The 20,355-nt window shown below is 45.6% G+C and overlaps 1 protein-coding gene across 1 annotated transcript in view; it reads right to left on the bottom strand.

The window, feature by feature from the left end:
- Positions 1-14,268, bottom strand: part of WIPF1 (WAS/WASL interacting protein family member 1) — a 74,556-nt gene extending 60,288 nt beyond the window's left edge. Inside the window, exon 1 of the mRNA XM_075831133.1 lies at positions 13,692-14,268. The gene's annotated coding sequence lies outside the window, so the exon portion shown is untranslated. The remainder of the gene's footprint in view (positions 1-13,691) is intronic.
- Positions 14,269-20,355: the final 6,087 nt, after the last annotated feature.

Here is a 20,355-nt window from a genome sequence, read left to right on the forward strand (position 1 = left end):
GGGGCCGAGTGTGGCGCAGTCTACAGGGGGCCGAGTGTGGCGCAGTCTACAGGGGGCCGAGTGTGGCGCAGTCTACAGGGGGCCGAGTGTGGCGCAGTCTACAGGAGGCCGAGTGTGGCGCAGTCTACAGGGGGCCGAGTGTGGCGCAATCTATTAAGGGGGGGCTGTGTGGCACTATATACAAGGGAGGGGTGCTGTGTGGCACTATATACAGTGGGGGCTTTATGGCAATATCCACAGGGGGGCTGTATGGCACTATCTACAAGGGGGAGGTGGAGGCGCCATCTATAAATGGGGTGTGACACAGTCTATAGGGGCTATATAGCACTTTCTACAGGGGGGCTGTATGGCACATTCTACAGGGGGCACTATAAGTGAGGCTGCTTGTGGCACCCGGGGGGACCCCGTTTCAAGAGTTTGCTATGGGCTATTTGCTATGCAGAGGCAAACTCCAAATGTAGCTTCTACAGGGAAAGACTAACATTGCATGCCGACGAATAACTTGTACTTTTCACTCCTGTTACTTTTAAATGACAAACCAATAGGTCAAACCTTGCTTTCAACCATCATGATAGGTTGCCGATAATCTCTCCGTTCACATTACTATATCCATATCTAGATGAAAAACGAGGCTTGTGTGTTATAAAGACCCACATGAGGCTATATTCACTCCACATTTATGGGTTACAGCTGAAGTGTCTAAAGGGGTACCCGGAGGCCTTATTCAAACGAGCGTGTCTGATCTGCATCCACTAAAAATTTGCCTTTTTCATGCATACGACTGTCCGTGTTGCGTCAGTGTGGTTTCCGTGTCGTACGTTTCTCTCGTCTGTTTTTCTCTCCTGCAAGCCCTTCCGGATTCACTTTTTAAAAAAATTTCTATGCATTTCTTTAGCAACTGATGCATAAAGAACAGACAGCGCACAGCGGTTTACCTTCACAAAAGGTGGCGATGCTGCAGGTAAACAGCAATGCACAGCCATTAACGGGAAATTTGACAGCCGCACCAAACAGGGTGCCGGCGGGGCTGTCTGCTGCAACAAGGACTCGACAATGATGCTCCATTGGGATTTACCCTAAGGCTGGGTTCACACGACCTATTTTCAGACATAAACGAGGTGTATTATGCCTCGTTTTACGTCTGAAAATAGGGCTGCAATACGTCGGCAAACATCTGCCCATTCATTTGAATGGGTTTGCCGACGTACTGTGCCGACGACCTGTCATTTACGCGTCGTCGTTTGACAGCTGTAAAACGACGACGCGTAAATTGACTGCCTCGGCAAAGAAGTGCAGGACACTTCTTTGCAACGTAATTTGAGCCGTTCTTCATTGCATTCAACGAAGAGCAGCTCAAGATTACGAGCGTCAAAGACGCCTCGCATAATGCGAGGAGGAGCTTTTACGTCTGAAACGACGCAGCTGTTTTCTCCTGAAAACAGTCTGTCTTTTCAGACGTAAAAGCCACTTATCGTGTGGACATACCCTAAGGCCTCATGCACACGACCGTGTTTTTGCGGCCGCAATTCCCCCGAAAATCCACGGGAGAATTGCGGCCCCATTCTTTTCTATGGGGCCGTGCACACGACCGTAGTTTTTGCGGTCCGTGCACGGCCCGGGAGCCCGGACCGCAGAAAGAACGGGCATGTCTTATTACGGCCCGGTTCTGCGGTCCGGGCTCATTGAAAACAATGGCCGTGGCCATGTGCATGTGCGGGCGGCCTGCGGCTGACAGTCCGCTGACAGTCCGCAGCCGGCCGACCCGAAAATCACGGCCGTGCACACGGCTACGGTCGTGTGCATGAGGCCTAAGGGTTTAGTAAAGTACCACATTCTGACAGGAGACATTTTAGCATGGGTCTGAAAGAAACTACCACTTATACCTCTAATATTATGTGGCAGGGGGTCTGTGGGCCCTCCAGATGTTTGTGCCTGTTTATGATTGCAACTTTTACACCCCCTACTGTGAATTAGCTGACCACATATTTGACCAAAAGAAGAACACAGTATATAGTGTTACAGGCAGACCGATTACCGCACACGTCCGCTTCCAGTCAGAGCTTTATTTTTTTTTTACCAAATACATCCGTACTTTTTTTTAAACATGAACGGAACATTTACACAATCTAGAACTTCATACTTCCTCTTTTGCAGGAAGCAATGTATATATATATATATTTTTTTTTTTTGCAAAGTGATCTACATGCAAGTGTTCAATGGAGAATACAAATTATATTATACTGAACAGACAGAGGTCTAACTTGAAGCTCCTGGGCCCAATGCAGAATCAGCAACAGAGCGACCCCCCCCCCCCCCCCAACTATCACATGTCTTTAGACCAGGATCACACACACACACATAGTTTTGATTCAGTTTTTGGCCTTTTTTGAGCCAAAGCCAGAACTGGATCCAAATAGAATGAAAGGTCTAAAGAAAAGACTGATGCATCTCCTTTCTTTTGTACCAACTTCAAAATTTAGCTAAAAAAAAAGCAAAAAAATCTGCATCAAAATGGTGTGTGAGATCCGATTTGCTGCAGAAATTTCTGCAGTTTGTCAAAATCTATGGATGTGCTGCAGAAACCAGCCACATTCAGATGTAGGGAAATTTCTGAAACAAGTGAGAATACCCTAAGGCCTCATGCACACGACCGTAGCCATGTGCACGGCCATGATTTCCGAGTGACAGCCGCGAGCCGCCCGCAAATTGAGGGCTGCGCACATGGCCGCAGCCATTATTTTCAATGAGCCCGGACCCCAGAACATGGCCGTAATAAGGCTTGCCCGTTCTTTCTGCGGTACGGGGCCATGCACGGACTGTGAAAACCACGGTCGTGTGCATGGCCCCATAGGAATAAATGGGGCCGCAATTCTCCTGTGGATTTTCGGGGCCTAAGGTGTAAGGAGCCTCACACACGAGCGGGTTTGGTCCGTGATATACGATCCATACGTCAGTCGCATTTCGGTCGACGTACGGACCGTATATCGTGGACAACACGCTCGTGTGTAGGTGGCCTACATTTCCTGCTGATTCAAACTCATTTTCCAGCCCTCTGAGGGTATGTTCACACGTAGTCAACAAAAACGTCTGAAAATCCAGAGCTGTTTTCAAGGGAAAACAGACCCTGCTTTTCAGACGTTTTTTTACCAACTCGCATTTTTCGCGGCGTTTTCACGCCGTTTTTTACGTCCGTTTTTGGAGCTGTTTTCATTGGAGTCTATGAGAAAACAGCTCCAAAAACGTCCAAAGAAGTGTCCTGCACTTCTTTTGACGATGCTGTATTTTTACGCGTCATCGTTTGACAGCTGTCAAACGACGATGCGTAAATAACAGGTCGTCTGCACAGTACGTCGGCAAACCCATTCAAATGAATGGGCAGATGTTTGCCGACGTATTGGAGCCGTATTTTCAGACGTAAAACGAGGCATAATACGCCTCGTATACGTCTGAAATTTGGCCGTGTGAACATACCCTAAGGCTCCAGGGCCCAGGTGCGACTGCAATCTTTGCACCCCCTATAGTTACGCCCCACGACAGATTATGCTTACAGAATGGCTATAGGCTAAAGTTTAATCAGATTTTTCATTAGACTGTTTTTGACTTATTCTGCAACCCTCTATTGATCTCTATCTCCAAATGTGCCCTCTATAAAACATAAACACATGTATTTTTACCAGCAGCTTCATAATTAATCCCTCCTATTATCTATTCTGTTTTTATCAAAAACAAATGTTCTAAAAAGGGGCCGCTTGCTATCTTACCTGAGCCACAGTTTAAGGGACCTAACCATAAATCCAGGTATTCTTTATGCCCAAAGTTTCCAGGGTATTAAAAATGAGAACTGCAATAGCAACAGTTATGTAGTCCATACCTCCCAAGATTTTAATCCCAAATGGTAGAAAATTGAATCCCCACCCATTCCACCTGGAAACACTCCCAAACTACATAAAAACACCCTTTTATGCCAATCTTATAACCCACACCTCCTTCTGGGACTGTTGTTAGGTCTATAGTGACCATTGAGATGGCACTACCGGTCTCTGTGGGGAACCACAAGAAAACTGAATTTGGTGGTTTGCTAAATTTGGAAGTCAAATAAAATTTATGGTGAGTGTAGTAAATGTTGATGTAATGCTCTTTAAGGCTATGTTCACATGGCAAACAAAAAACGGCTGAAAATACGGAGCTGTTTTCAAGGGAAAACGGCATCTGATTTTCAGCCGTTTTTTAAGCAACTTGTGTTTTTTGCGGCATTTTTTATGGCCATTTTTTGGAGCTGTTTTTCTATTGAGTCAATGAGAAAAACGGCTCCAAAAATGGCTCAAGGAGTGAATGGCTTAAAAAAACGTCTGAAAATCAGGAGCTGATGTATTTTCAGATGTTTTTTGCTAAGGGTATGTGCACACGGTAGCAGGCTTTTCCGTCTGAAATGACAGACTGTTTTCAAGGAGAAAACAGCTGCCTCGTTTCAGTCGTAAATGCTCCTCCTCGCATTTTGCGAGGCTTCTCTGACAGCCGTAAATTTTGAGCTGCTCTTCATTGAGTCCAATGAAGAACGGCTCAAATTACGTCTGAAAGAAGTGTCCTGCACTTCTTTTGACTAGGCTGTATTTTTACACGTCGTCGTTTGATAGCTGTCAAACGACGACGCGTAAATGACCGGTTGTCGGCACAGTACGTCGGCAAACCCATTCAAATGAATGGGCAGATGTTTGCCGACGTATTGTAGCCTTATTTTCAGGCGTAAAACAAGGCATAATACGCCTCGTTTACGTCTGAAAATAGGTCGTGTGAACCCAGCCTAAGTGTGTGAACATAGCCTAAGGCTGGGTTCACACGAGCATGTTACATCCGTAAAGGACGGAACGTCTTTCGGCCGCAATTCCTGGACCGAACACACTGCAGGGAGCTGGGCTCCTAGCATCATAGTTATGTACAATGCTAGGAGTCCCTGCCTCTCCGTGGAACTACTGTCCCGTACTGAAAACATGATTACAGTACGGGACAGTTGTCCCGCAGCGAGGCAGGGACTCCTGGCATCGTACATAACTATGATGCTAGGAGCCCGGCTCCTGCAGTGTGTTCGGTCCGGGACTTGCGGCCGAAATACGTTCCGTCCATTACGGACGTAACATGCTCGTGTGAACCCAGCCTTTATGTTAAATTAAAAATTCTGGCTGAAAAAAAAAAACTACAGCGGTTATCAAGAAACATAGTGTAACCCCTATCACCCAGTACCGCACTGCCAAAATCTCTGGGAGAAAGGGTACAAGATGCATGTGCTTGATTTTAGACTCTGTTCACATTAGCGTCATGGTTCCCATTGATGTCAGATGTGTTTGCAAATGGATACCAATGAATCCTGACAATAATAAACTAATTTCAGGACAGGAAGAGAAACCCCTGCGTTGTTATTAGGGGTAGAGTCTAAAGGATTTACGATCACCTTAAGACGCCCATCACGGTCGTATAGCGCTGGGACTCCCCAGGTTGCGTCCCTGGAGTAGTCTCTGACAGAATTTACTGTTGTCTTGCAGAGGGTATACAGATCCAAGGCATAGAATTGTACCTTTATCCTAACGCGTAACCTTGAAACCTTGTTAGTCAAACCGGGTGAAGGTGGAATAGCCAGGTTCATATAGTCAGGCATGCTCAGCAGGGGCTTCGAGGGCCATCAGACTGACGAATCTCATTGACTTTATAATTTTACCATCAGGTTTTTGTCGGGGTTCTGGTATTTTTTTTAAAGCAATAATAACACTAAAGACTATGCTACTCTTGCCAATAAAAAAATCGGAAACTCGACAGGCTGAACAGAGCCTTAGCTTATAGTTCTGTGCTGTATGTAAATTGCAATAAAATATGACAAAAATATGTTGTTGAACCATTTGCTCACGTAAATCAAGGGATAGGCTGACGTGTAGGTAAAAGTGTCAAAAAATGCAACATTTGGTGCAAATTGGTGCAGTTTTGGGCAATTTTGATGTTTGTATCTCACTAGAAAAGGGGGTATGGCTTACTGGGAAATGGGTGTGGCCAGTCAGGTAGGGGGCGTGGAATAAAATACGCCAAATGTGCAACTGAAATGCGCCAAAAAAACTTGCACAAAATAAGCCTAAGCAAAAGTTGCTTAAGGAAAAGTTTCTAACAAGTGATGTAAGATTCACCAAAATAATCATGCAGCGTGCACCACAGTGATAAATTTGGCGCATGTTGTAACCGCCTGGTCTAAGCTTACACTGTCTAATTATTAGCATTAGAAAATGTGTGCCATTGGATGAAACATTTTTGCTTCCATATTCGGATTGAATGTGTTATTTGTGCTGCATTTAATCCTTGTGTATATTTTCTTGTTATATTTGTGCACATAGTTTTATCCGGTGCTTCAGTGCTATAGTTTTATGTGCGAACAAGGCCTAAGGGTATGTTCACACGCAAACTCAAAAACTTCTGAAAATACGGAGCTGTTTAAAAGGGAAAACAGCTCCTGATTTTCAGATGTTTTTTAAGCCATTTTTGCAGCGTTTTTTTACGGTTGTTTTTTGGAGCTATTTTTCAATAGTCTATGAAAAACTGCTCCAAAAACGTCCCAAGAAGTGTCCTGTACTTCTTTTTCACGGCCGTATTTTTACGCCACCGTTTTTTTTAAAAAAACGTCGGAACAGAACGCCGTTTTTCCCATTGATATCAATGGGCAGATGTTTGGAGGCGTTCTGCTTCCGATTTTACGGGCCGAAAAACGGCCGAAAATAGGCCGTGTGAACATACCCTTAGGGTATGTTCACATGCAGTGACCAAAAAGTCTGAAAATACACAGCTGTTTTCAAACAAAAACAGCTCCTGATTTTCAGATGTTTTTGTAGCAACTCGCGTTTTTTGCGGCGTATTTTACGGCCGTTATTGGAATTTTTTTTCAATGGAGTCAATGAAAAACGGCTCCAAAAACGTCCCAAGAAGTGACATGTACTTCTTTTTTGCGGGTGTCTTTTTACGCGCCGTATTTTGACAGCGACGCGTAAAATTACACCTCGTGGGAACAGAACACCATAAAATCCATTGCAAGCAACGGGTAGATGTTTGTAAGCGTAATGGAGCCGTTTTTTCAGGCGTAATTCGAGGCGTAAAACGCCGGAATTACGTCTGAAAACAGTGCGTGTGAACATACCCTTAGGCTGGATTCACACGAGCATGTTAGGAATTTAAATCTGCAGGATGTCAATTTATTCTGCATCGTTGCTTTTCTGTTGCGGGTATTCCACATTGAATTCAATGGGGATGCAAAACCTGCAAAAAATAGCCAAGTGTTGCGACTTTTGAGGCAGAATTGCAACTCGGAAAAAAAAAAAATCATACTTACCCAGAACTCTCTGCTTCTTCCTCCAGTCCGGCCTCCTGGGATGACATTTCATTCCATGGGAACGCTGCCGCCAATCACATGGGCTTTAGTATCATCCAGGGAGGCCGGACCGGACGGCAAAGAATGGACACGTCAACCTGACAACGGCCTAGGTAAGTATGGACGTTCTATTTTTATTATTTCTACGCTGCTTACGGCATCGGAAATTCCGCCCGAAAAACTGCACCACAATGTGGTGTGCTGTGGGTTCCAGGTCAGATACACTGCATAGTTTTACGCAGCGTATCAGATACATGGGAACCCGGATTTACTATAAGTATCTATCCAGCCCAATTCATCCTGTAGCAGAGGTCAACAATTTTGAATTCCGAATTTGACATTTTACATTTTTCTTTCTTTAAAATTGAACATAGAATTTATTTCAGGATATTTATTTTTTTCTTATTTTATTTCTGTCCTTTTAAACCTCTGAACTACATAAAACAGTATTTATTGGAAAGACAGTTTTGCTGGTACAGCCCAGGAAATTCTCCAGAGATGAGACTGAACACTGGAAGACGGAATTTCTGCAGATCAAAGCACTTCCAGATGTTGGTTATATACTAGAAGGCTGTATGGCTGCAAATGCTAGGAGTTTGGGGAGTTATTGTACGTGAACTTGTTTCCTGAACATTAAAAAGATTATTTAGGGACCCCCAAAAATAGTATTAAAATATGTAATGATTAAACAAATAATTGAAAAAAATTGGGATGCAAAGTGCTGCATATATTGTACAGAGTCCACGCTGAAGTTACGCTGCAAATCCGCCACGTCTGATTCTGCCCTTCCACTAGGCTGTCACTCATTCGGACTATATGGAGATTAACTAAATGCGCATGAATACACAGCGTGAACCAAAATAATATGTGTTAGACACTTTTTACATCTGCCTCGACTGTTTTTAAAAGTGTGTAGCAAAAATGGAGTGGCTAAGAGTTGTAAAATGCACCAAATTTAGGTCTCATGCACACCGTGCCCGTAATCATGGGCCACGATTGCAGGTACGGGTGGCCGCCATCAGCTTTAGGCCCGTGTTCCCATACAAAGTATGGGAGAACGGACTGTAAACAGCAAAAGATATGACATGTCCTATCTTTTGCGGTACACTTCCTCTATGCTAATTGGTAAGGGTATCTAGGTAGTGTCAGAAAGTGTGTCTGGTAGCATATTTTTCATTGTGAGCATAATATATATATTTTTACTACTAGGAATACGTTTTTAGTATCTATTTTTTTTGTCCTTTTAATATGTACATGAAAAATCGGATAATCCTCAGAAAGAGGTTCATCAGAAACCTATATGTACATTAGAATATCCTAAGAGGGAAAATGCATTCGGACAGTTTGAATGTGGGATATGTTACATTAGGATCCGTAACATAGATGTAACCTGTAGGTCCTAGGCCCCAATACAAAAAAAAGACCCACCCCCATGTTTTGACATCATGGCATACTGCAGTTTATTAACACTTATACACGCTATAGTGACGATTTAAGGCACAGCCTATAAATACACAAACTACTCTGTCATGCTCTGTACAGCCCATAAATATACTCAAACTATTGTATTACCACAATAAAGGGAATCATATAAATACACACAAAACCTAATGTGACATCATCACAATGGAACACAGCCAATAAAATACATTATTGTGATAATGGCTTAGGAATGCACACTCAATATTTTCATATCATCATAAAAGAACACATCGCAAGACACGTTAGGCCCTGTTCACACAGAGTTTTTTGCCGGCTGAGAACTCTGGCTGGAAAAATCAGCTCCGCTTTTTGTTTTTTTTTACTGGTTTTGCACCACAGGCGTTTTTTGACGCGTTTTTTACCTGTTTCTTCAAGCAAGGGGAAAAAAACGAGAGCCGTTCGTGGCATTTTTTTCCGTCTCTCATTGATTTCAATAGGGTTTTTGAGGTGGAAAACGCTTCAATATAGGGCATGTTGCTTATTTTTCCCGCGAACACCTCCACCTCCCATTGAAACCAATGGAATGCAATTTTGGAAGTTTTTTGCCGCGGTTTTCACCTTGTAAAAAAACTCCGTGTGAACAGGGCCTAAAATGGAGGGCAGCCTACAAATGCAAGCACACATTATTATGAATATGTATTGATAGGTATTACCCTCGTACAATTTTATATATAATGTTGGAGAAATAGGATTCACACTAGGTGTACACCACCGAATTATGATATAGTATGTATAGTAACAGGAAAGGGAAAGGGGAAAGTAGTGTGATCAATTAATTTTGAAAATAATAAATTCTTTATTAGTAAATAGTTAAAATAACAATGTTAAATGAAAATTCGTAGTGCCAATGACCCCTCACTTGACACTGTAGACAAATAAATGTCTTAAAGAGGCTCTGTCACCAGATTTTGCAACCCCTATCTGCTATTGCAGCAGATCGGCGCTGCAATGTAGATAAGAGTAACGTGTTTTTTTTTTTAAAAACGAGCATTTTTGGCCAAGTTATGACCATTTTTATATTTATGCAAATGAGGCTTTCTAAAGTACAACTGGGCATCTTTAAAGTTAAAGTACAACTGGGCGTGTATTGTGTATGTACATCTGGGCGTTTTTACTTCTTTTACTAGCTGGGCGTTGTGAATGGAAGTGTATGATGCTGACGAATCAGCATCATCCACTTCTCTTCGTTAACACCCAGCTTCTGGCAGTGCACAGACACACAGCGTGTTCTCGAGAGATCACGCTGTGACGTCACTCACTTCCTGCCCCAGGTCCTGCATCGTGTCGGACGAGCGAGGACACATCGGCACCAGAGGCCACAGTTGATTCTGCAGCAGCATCGGCGTTTGCAGGTAAGTAGCTACATCGACTTACCTGCAAACGCCGATGCTGCTGCAGAATCAAATGTAGCCTCTGGTGCTGATGTGTCCTCGCTCGTCCGACACGATGCAGGACCTGGGGCAGGAAGTGAGTGACGTCACAGCGTGATCTCTCGAGAACACGCTGTGTCTGTGCACTGCCAGAAGCTGGGTGTTAACGAAGAGAAGTGGATGATGCTGATTCGTCAGCATCATACACTTCTATTCACAACGCCCAGCTAGTAAAAGAAGTAAAAACGCCCAGATGTACATACACAATACACGCCCAGTTGTACTTTAACTTTAAAGATGCCCAGTTGTACTTTAGAAAGCCTCATTTGCATAAATATAAAAATGGTCATAACTTGGCCAAAAATGCTCGTTTTAAAAAAAAAAACAAAAAAAAAACGTTACTCTTATCTACATTGCAGCGCCTATCTGCTGCAATAGGAGATAGGGGTTGCAAAATCTGGTGACAGAGCCTCTTTAAATAATCTTACTCCGTTAGAGATAATATATAAGCAATGGGACGAGTAGCCTAAATCTTGGGTATATGTTTTTTACATTATTTAGCCCACAATTGTTAATGCTAATGCAAGGTGTTGTAAAACATACACTGCTAGAGCATTAGCTCTGGTTAGTTGTAGTGGTACTCAGATCTCTATTAGGGTATGTTCACACGGCCTATTTACGGACGTAATTCGGGCGTTTTTGCCCCGAATTACGTCTGAAAATAGCGCCTCAATAGCGCTGACAAACATCTGCCCATTGAAAGCAATGTTTGTCTGTCCACACGAGGCGTATATTTACGCGCCGCTGTCAAATGACGGCGCGTAAATAGACGCCCGCGTAGAAGAAGTGACCTGTCACTTCTTTGGCCGTAATTGGAGCCGCTATTCATTGACTCCAATGAATAGCAGCGCTAATTACGGCCGTAATTGACGCGGCGTTCAAGCGCCTGCACATGCCGGTACGGCTGAAATTACGGGGATGTTTTCAGGCTGAAACATCCCCGTAATTTCAGCCGTTACGGACCCCCGCCGTGTGAACATACCCATATACTGTGCTGAAGGTTCCTTCATCGGGCTGTAATAGTAGCCCAGCGGTGGAGGAACCTAGTTAGGTGACAGTCACTGCGTGTCTGTCAGATTGCACAGAAACCAGAACAGCATACAAGGTGCAATGCTGAGCACGGTCAAGTAAGAGAGAGTAACATAGGATGAGCCGGGATCAGCTGTCTGGGTGCTAGTCAGCACGTCCAGTACAGCTTAGCACGGTCCCTCACTGTGGGCTGCTACGGCTCCCTAGGCACACACTATGTGTACAGCGTCGACGAGAGACTGTTGAAATAACAGTCTCTGCGTTCTTATGAGGCTACTCAATGATCACTACGGCATGCAGTAGACCGTGCCGTTCGTGACCAATGACCAGGGAGTTAAAACCTTTGAGCCGAGATCAGCAGTCTGGGTGCTTGTCAGCACGTCCAGTACAGCCTCGTACGGTCCCTTCGTTTGAACTGCTATAGTTCACTGAGCGCGTGTACTGTGTGCACCTTCAGTGGTAGAGGCATAGAGGAGTCCCTGTTTCTAGCAGATATTCTGCCACAATTATTAGTTGGAGACTGGTGTCTCAATTTACAGAGTATGTGTTTAAGCATGTACATTGTTGTCAGTAAAACACCCGACGCGCTTTTCGCCGGAACTTCTGGCTTCTTCCAGGGGTGGTGGCCGGACTCACGGCCCAGATATGCTAAAAATTCTTGATTGACAGGAATAGAAACCAATCAGGACAATTGCAGATTGGAAACAGTGTAACAGTGCAACGTGATACTTCCTGCTGGTTCTAGGAATATATCAAAGTTAGGGGAGATTCACACGAACGTTGCGTTTTTGCGCGCGCAAACAACGCAGCGTTTTGCGAGCGCAAAAACCATTTGACAGCTGCGTGTGTCATGCGTGTCTGATGCGCGGCTGCGTGATTTTCGCGCAGCCGGCATCATAGAGATGAGGCTTGTCAACGCCCGTCACTGTCCAAGGTGCTGAAAGAGCTAAATCTTTCAGCGTGCTCGACAGTGAATGCCGAACACAACAGCGAAAAACCTGTAAAAAAAAAAGATAAAGTTCCTACTTACCGAGAACTTCCCGGCCGTTGCCTTGGTGACGCGTCCTTGGTGACGCGTCCTTGGTGACGCGCCTCTCTTGACATCGGGCCCCACCTCCCTGGATGACGCAGCAGTCCAAGTGACCGCTGCAGCCTGTGATTGGCTGCAGCCTGTGCTTGGCCTGTGATTGGCTGGAGCTGTCACTTGAACTGAAGTGTCATCCCGGGAGGTCGGACTGCAGGAAGGAGACAGGAGTAATCGGTAAGTTAGAACTTCGGTTTTTTTTTACAGGTTAATGTATTTTGGGATCGCAAGTCACTGTCCATGGTGCTGAAACAGTTTAACTCTTTCAGCACCATGGACAGTGACTATCTCCTGACGTCGCGTACCGATAATTTTTTTGCCGGGATCGGCCAAAACGAGTTTGGCCGAACCCGGTGAAGTTCGGTACGCTTGTCCGGCTTCGCTCATCGCAAAGACACTCCGTTTGGATGTTCGGAAACAGAAAAGCACGTGGTGCTTTTCGGTTTTCATTCATCCTTTTCACTGCTGTTGCGCGAATCACGCTCGTCCCACGGAAGTGCTTCCGTGTGGTGCGCGTGATTTTCACGCACCCATTGACTTCAATGGGTGCGTGATGCGCGAAATACGCAGAGTTATTGAACCTGTCGCGCTTTTTGCGCAGCAGACAAACGCTGCGCAAAAAGCACGGACTGTCTGTACTGCCCCATAGACTTGTATTGGTCCATGCGTGCCGCGTGAAAACCACGCGGCCCGCACGGACCGAATACACGCTCGTGTGAATCCCCCCTTAAAGTAACATTGCCTGATCTAAGGATCAATCAATTCATAACGGAAAGTACAAGGATTATGCTTTGTGCTCACAAGATAATTGCACATAAGGTGTGCACGTGCTAAACCCTTAGTAACAACTTTAAACATTAAAAACACATTAGTCTTAAATTGGCAAGTAAATTGTGGCATGAAACACGATTTATTAAAAAACAGTAACCATAGGCAATACAGCGCAAGAGGAGCCTGACTTCAATCGCGAGACGGCACTCCCTGAGCTGGGGCCCGCCTGCCCCCAGCTCGCATCCTGTAAACCAGGACAGCCGTGCCCCCTGCCACGGCTGTCCCCCCAGGCAGCCGCCGGGCCGCCGTCCGGCTTTCGTGACTGCCCAGGCCCAAAACGTCCTGGGGACCTGCCGTATAACTAGTGTCCCCCCACGTGTGAGTTCAACCCGTATAACTAGTGGTAAACTCGCCGTGGTCCACCACCGAAACCGCTCTTAGCAGGAGTGCAGTGCCACGATCCGCCACCAAAAAAGGTAGGCTCCTCTGCCGATCTTACCTTTTTTACCCCATAAAAACTCCTTTCCACCAGTCCTCCAGTCCTTCCTGCAGATTGTTGTTGAATATGTCCAGTCCCACATCTGATAAGTGTACGCCATCCTTCCTGTACATTCTTTGGCACCCAAAATCAATGTCCTTGTGCTGAATAAAAACTCCTTCCATCTCCACCATAAAGTCCTTCATGGCCTTGTTGACCTTCTTCCTCACCTTTTCAATGGCCGCTGTTGATGTTGCCCCCATCCAACTCTGCCTTTGAATAATTTCTGACCACAAAAACTTTACCCCCGGCCACCTCTCTTTCCATACGGCAACATCCACCTTCATCTTGTTGACTAGTACCCAAGCTTTGGTACTAGTCAAGTCGTTCCCTCCGGTATGTATCACGATCACCTGCGGGTGCCCCCCTTTTGCCGCTTCCTCCACCAGCTTCCTCATTTGGAACCATCGAAGACCACATCTCCCGAACCACTTCACCTTGACCCCGTTGCCTGGCAGGCCCAGTTGTAATCCATACGGTCTCATCCTTGCTCTCTCTGCGGCCCAGTACACGAAGGAGTGTCCAATCACCCATACACTTTTTTCCTCTGTGGGAGAGACAACATACAATCACTAACATAGCAATGGACGAATATAAGTGCGGAAGGCATTAGATTTCCATCTCCCCAAACGCTTAATGCTTCCCTCATATGATCCTGCCGCTGCTGCTTCTGATGCCGCCCCAATTCTGAAAGAATGTGAACAAATTCTGTCTTTTTCTAGCCCCACTGCCACCGCTGTCCTCTTAAGTATCTGACAAAACTGGAACCTGGACAGGGCACTACCATCCTTGTGTCTAAGGAAAGCTCCTACCTCAACTCCTCGTGAGCCCAAATAATCCCTCACTGCCCCCACTGTACAAATTGCCCCCCCCTTTCTTTAGCATAGTCACCCATGCCCCTTTCCCATTTTGATCAGTCTTGGACTTTCTGATAAAGCACTTAACAGTTGTGCCATCCCATTTTATGTCTTCGAGCTGTAACCCATCTTTACCCTTCTTTGAAGTGGACACCAATTCCCCTAACCTGAAAGCACCCGCAAAAGCCAATGTGAATGCTGCCTTAAATAGCAGCACTTCGTGCCTGTCCCAACATATCTCCCCCAATGCTGCCACCAGCCTCTTTACTCTGCCTGAGTCTAATGGCTCCCTCTTGTCTACTCCTCGTGGCTGTGACCTTGACCAACCCTTCAACACCTGTCTAATTGCAAAAACCTTTGTAGGGTCCTCCTCCCCTCTTACCTTCGTAATAAATGATGCTGCCGCCACCAAGGTGGCGGCCCTACCTTTTGCTGCGCCATCCCTCCAACGATTTTTCCACCAGTCTTTCTAGAATTGGGTGAGTACCTGCCACACATATCCTGTTCTCTCAGCATTTGGTACCAATTGAAAAAATACCTCCCACTTCCCCCTTGACAAAGCATCCGCAATCGAGTTATTGACCCCTGGGACATGTTCAGCTCTGAATTTGATATTCCACTCCATGCACTTCCCTACCATATGCCTTAACAGTGCCAACACAGGGGGGGGGAGCTACTGGATAGATTGTTCCCAGCCGACACCACGCTCATATTGTCGGTCCAAAAATGTACCCACCTGTCCCTCAACTGTTTCTTCCATAATTCCACTGCTACCACTATTGGGAATAGTTCAAGCAATGTCATGTTCCTCAACCAAGCCTTTTCTGCCCAACCGTCTGGCCACACCCCTGCACACCACTTTCCGTCAAAAAAGGATCCGAAGCCAACTGACCACGAAGCGTCTGAGAACAATCTCAACTTCTGATTGGAGCATGGTCCCGTAGCCAAACCCGCACTCCATTAAATTTCACCAAGAAACTCTCCCAAATCTGCAGATCATCTCTTAATGCCCTTGTTATTCTAATTTTATGTTGTCCTGCCTTCACTCCTACCGTACTTAACTGTAAACGCCTGGAAAATACTTTGCCCATTGGAATCACCCTACATGCAAAATTAAGGGAACCCAACAGCGACTCTATCTTTCTTAATGTCACCTTCCCGCTGGTTTTCACCTCCCTTACCTCCTCCAACAATGCCTTCACCTTCTCGACAGGTAACCTACATTGGCCTTCTAATGAGTCTATTTCTATGCCTAGATATGACAACTTTGTTACTGGCTCCACTGTCTTTTCTTGTGCTATGGGGACCCCCAAATCCTGCAGTAGCGCTATAAACTTTTGCAACATTACCTGGCAAATTTCTGACCCTGCTGGTCCTACTAACAAAAAATCATCATGGTAGTGGGCAATTGTCTCCCACCCGCACATCCTCTGCAAACACCAATGCTTCAAAATACGCGCATGAAATGGGTAAACATTTATCTACAAAAAACTTTCCCTTGAAACAACACCCTGTGTACTTAAAACTTTCCAGATGCAATGGTAACAATCTAAAAGCGGATGCAATATCTACCTTGGACATCAATGCCCCCTTTCCACATCCTCTTACCCTTTTAACCGCTGACTCAAATGACTGATAATGTACCTCGCTTACTTCCTTCCCTATTGCATCGTTAACCGACCCTCCTCTTTCTCTGGAACCACCCCGGTGATACCTTGCACCTCCCCCTCAACAGGCAATTTAAAACCAAACTTAAACCCCTCCTCCAAAAATCCAGCTTTTTCCCTATCGGGATAATGCCTTAGCCACTCACTTAGCCTGTTTATGTTCACTGGTGACTGCGCCTTTTGCAAACCCATGAAAGGAATTACTGAGCTTACCTTCAAATTTTTTCCCCCCGCACTCCACCTGGGGGTGCCTGCCCCACACTTGGAGCACGCGTGTCTATATCTACATGCAAACCCCCGATTACAGTTCCTTTTGTTATATGCCAAACAAACCATTCTGCCCTTGCTAACTTGGTTGGCCCCCCTGGCCCCTGTTCCCACCTGAGCCCTATCTCTCCCCATCAATCTGGACCATAAATCCAAATCTTTCTGGCCAAAACTCAAAATCTTACTTCCTACCATCTTTTTCCTAAAAGCCCTGTCGTACTCCAACCAGCACAGACCCCCATAAAAAGCATGCGCATCAACCACCAAGTCCATGTACTTTAAGATGTTGATGCATTGTTCCGGTCTGGATTCCACCCATACACTGGCGTAAACTAGGAACCCCTTGATCCACTCCACTGTTTCCTATCCGACTGACCGCTTCTCTCCTCCTTTGCCGCTACCGCTTCCCTTGATAACTCAAAAATATCTATGTACTTCCCTAATACGTTTCAAAACTTTCTGCGGCAAATGTGCATATGTCGGGGACAATGAGCATGCGTAAGTATCCTGACCGCCCGCCGCTAACACTTTTTCCACCAATGAGCTGTTCTTAGCCTGACCCTGCACCCTTTCATCTCCTGCCTTACCTTACTTTTTACTGCCTTCAAACATTTTCTCAAAACTTTAAGCATCTTGTCCTCGCTGCTGGTATCCTCACCCTTTGACCACAAGTCCCCTTCGGATGAATAAGAATCAGACTCCCCAAATTGCTGGACCTCAAGGACTCCCATCTCACCGTGACCCCCTTCTGCGTTGCTGCTGCCCGGCATCTCTGTCCGACCTCCATCCGCTGCCTGTTGTGGTCGATCGCTACTCTGTTCTCTGCAATGACAAACACTGTGCGAGTATATGTTGCCTGATACAGTTCTGTCACCACATGAGCCCACATTAGCCCCGGTTTGCCCCTGTTGTTGGGAACTATACCCAGGGTTGGAGCTTTGGCCCCACCAAGGGTTGGAAGGGGCCCATAAGGGGGGAATGGGAGGGTTGTTAACCTGGTGGGAGTTTAGCATGCCCGTAGGGGCACATTGCAAATTGCTCTCCCCTTGAACCTGTGGCCCATTGAACGGATAAAAACCCTGTTGGGGGGTGCCAGGGAACATATGTGGGGGTGGGTGGGTTGGATACATGCTGTTAAGGGTGGGGTTGGTTGTGTAAAATTGGGCTGGAGGGGGAGCCCAATTAGGGTAAAGGATGGGGGGTTGAGAGCATACAGGGGCGAACGCCCCCACCCACCTGGGCGTACCTGAGAAAGGGGGGAAAACGGGTGGACCGGAGGTGGCGGAGGACGAGAAAAATGTGCTGGGAGGGTTTAACTGTGCTGGGGGACCGCTGGGGGCCTCCAGCCGAACCGCTCACTTCCGGTGCCGCCGGAAGTGACGCTGATGTGGACTTCCGGTCACGTGGTCCGGACGCTCGTGAAGAGCGTGTACCAGCGACGGAAGAGGGGCAGCGGCTTGCAGCGGGTAGGGGAACAAGAGCAAGCAGAGAATGGGCGGGGGATGGCGGCAGTGTACGAGGGTGGGGGGAAGGATTGTGGACGGCTGCGGGAGGGGGGCTAGCAGGACCCGCAGGACTGACGTGGGACTGGGGCACCTGGGAGACCCTTTTACGGTAGGGAACCGACTTACCCGGCTTACTGGAGTCCCAAAGACGCCTGGGCACAACGATCTTCCTCCTTGGCCTCGTTCCTGGTGACTACCTCCCCACCCGACTTCTCCTGGGATGATTCCATCTTCTTTCCTTCTCCTGGTAAGTAGTGAGTCCTTCCTTCTCTCGGTAAGTAGTGCGTGTCTCTCGTCTTTCCTTCTCCTGGTAAATAGTTAGTGCTTGATTCTTTTCTTCTCCTGTGTCTTTTCTTCTCCTGGAAAGTAGTGAGTGCTTGAGTCTTTTCTTCTCCTGTTTTCTGGTCTTATAAACGCTTATCCTGCTCCTCCTCCCCTATCCTCATTACCTATGCGCTGCTCTAGCTCTTCCCACTATCACTCCCCTTTCTTACACTTATCTCACAGTGAACAAAGAGTTCAACCATCCCCCTCCCCCACCCCAGCCATGCTGGTGCCACTGGCCATGCGGCCAGCAACATTTTATAAACCTTGCTTCATCAAACCACCATTATCCGGGACGCCCTGGCCCACCTTATGCTTCCTCGTGCCTAGTCGTCCCTCGTCCTAAATAAGAAGTTATCACTGCAGAAACAAAAATGCAGTAATTATTTGGAAAAGAGGGAAAGTGATAAGAATTATTATTAACAAAAATATTAAACTGGTTGTCCGGCCGGTAGTTTTGATGTCCAACCTCGGACAGCAGCTATAGATCAAGTATGTACATCTTTTGTTAACACACAAACATTTGATTGATAATTACAATTATGATAATATTAACTGGATCTTTCACCATGTTAGGTGAGAAGAGAAGAAAAAGTTGATAGGTTGTGTATATAGTATGATCAGTGCTAATAAATATAACCACATCTAATAAGGACAAGCTCATAAGTCCATGATACTAAGATGGTATTAATTAATGTATATATCAGATGCGGATAATCCCATAAGTGTAGTAACAAAAATGGTTATCAATCCCATCATACTCATACAGTGAAGAAATGTTTTGTTATAATTCCTGGTCAATTTAGCTCAGGGGACGATCAAAAATGGAATCAAAGAAAACAACCAAAATTAAAATTATCGTTTAGGCCAAACGGCTTAACGGAGTTAATACGAAATATCCACTCGCTTTCTTTCCTCAAAAGAGCCTCATCCAGGTTGCCCCCTCTGATACCCATGTTGATTTTAGAATTAGCCCAACCTTTTAGAGTCCGCCTTTGCAGATTATGTCTCCCTTTGAAATGTCTTGCAATTGGGGTAGGTGTGAATATTTTCTTTTGGAGTTTACATTCCTTCTCAGTTCTATCATAGTTTATGATCGTCCTAATATGTTCTCCAATACGGATTTTGAGTGCTCTGATCGTTTTACCCATGTATTTCAAGCCGCAGGGGCACTCCAAACAGTACACTACTCCTTCGGAATTAAAATTCATATGTTCTCTGATCTTATACTGTACCCCGAATCCATCAGTGAATTGCTAAGTTGTGGTCAGGATTCTGCATGCCTTGCATAGTTTACATGGGAAAAACCCATTGTTCTGGACTTTCTTAGTAGCATCGCCTCGTGTGAAGTAACTTGCGACCAATAGATTCGATATGCTGGTTCCCTTACGATACCCCGATAGGGCTCTCTCTCCCAAAACCACATTTAAATTGGGGTCAGATCTGAGGACATGCCAGTGTTTGTTTATGATCTGCATTATGCTGTCCCAGTCTGCATGGTAGTTGGTAATAAATCTGGGCTGTGTAGGGCGTTCAGGGAATTTATTATCTTTCTCGGCTTGTGTTTTTTTAGGAATAAGTAGTTCTTCACGGTTCGTTCTTAAGGCTATGTTGTAGGCCTCTTTGATATTACGGTTAGAATAATGTCTTGCCTGCAACCTAGCCTTCAATTCCACTGCTCGTTTTTTAAAGATAGAAAAGGTTGAGCAATTACGCCTCAGTCTTAAGAATTCACCCTTCAGAATTGCCCTAATCGTGTTTTTGGAGTGTGCACTTTCAGCAGCTAATAAGCTGTTGGTTGCGGTAACTTTTCTATAGAGATCAGTATGGAGGTTCCTCTCCAGATCGGTGTAAATGAGAATATCCAAAAAAGGAATCGACTGTTGGTTGTATACAAGGGTCAATTTAAGATTAAAGTCACTGTTGTTTAATTTCATAATGAAGTTCTCCAGATCTGTGATCGTGCCCCCCCTCCAGATGACAAATATGTTGTCAATATAGCGCC

This window comes from Rhinoderma darwinii, chromosome 6 (genome assembly GCF_050947455.1).
Source record: "Rhinoderma darwinii isolate aRhiDar2 chromosome 6, aRhiDar2.hap1, whole genome shotgun sequence".
Lineage (NCBI taxonomy): Eukaryota > Metazoa > Chordata > Amphibia > Anura > Rhinodermatidae > Rhinoderma > Rhinoderma darwinii.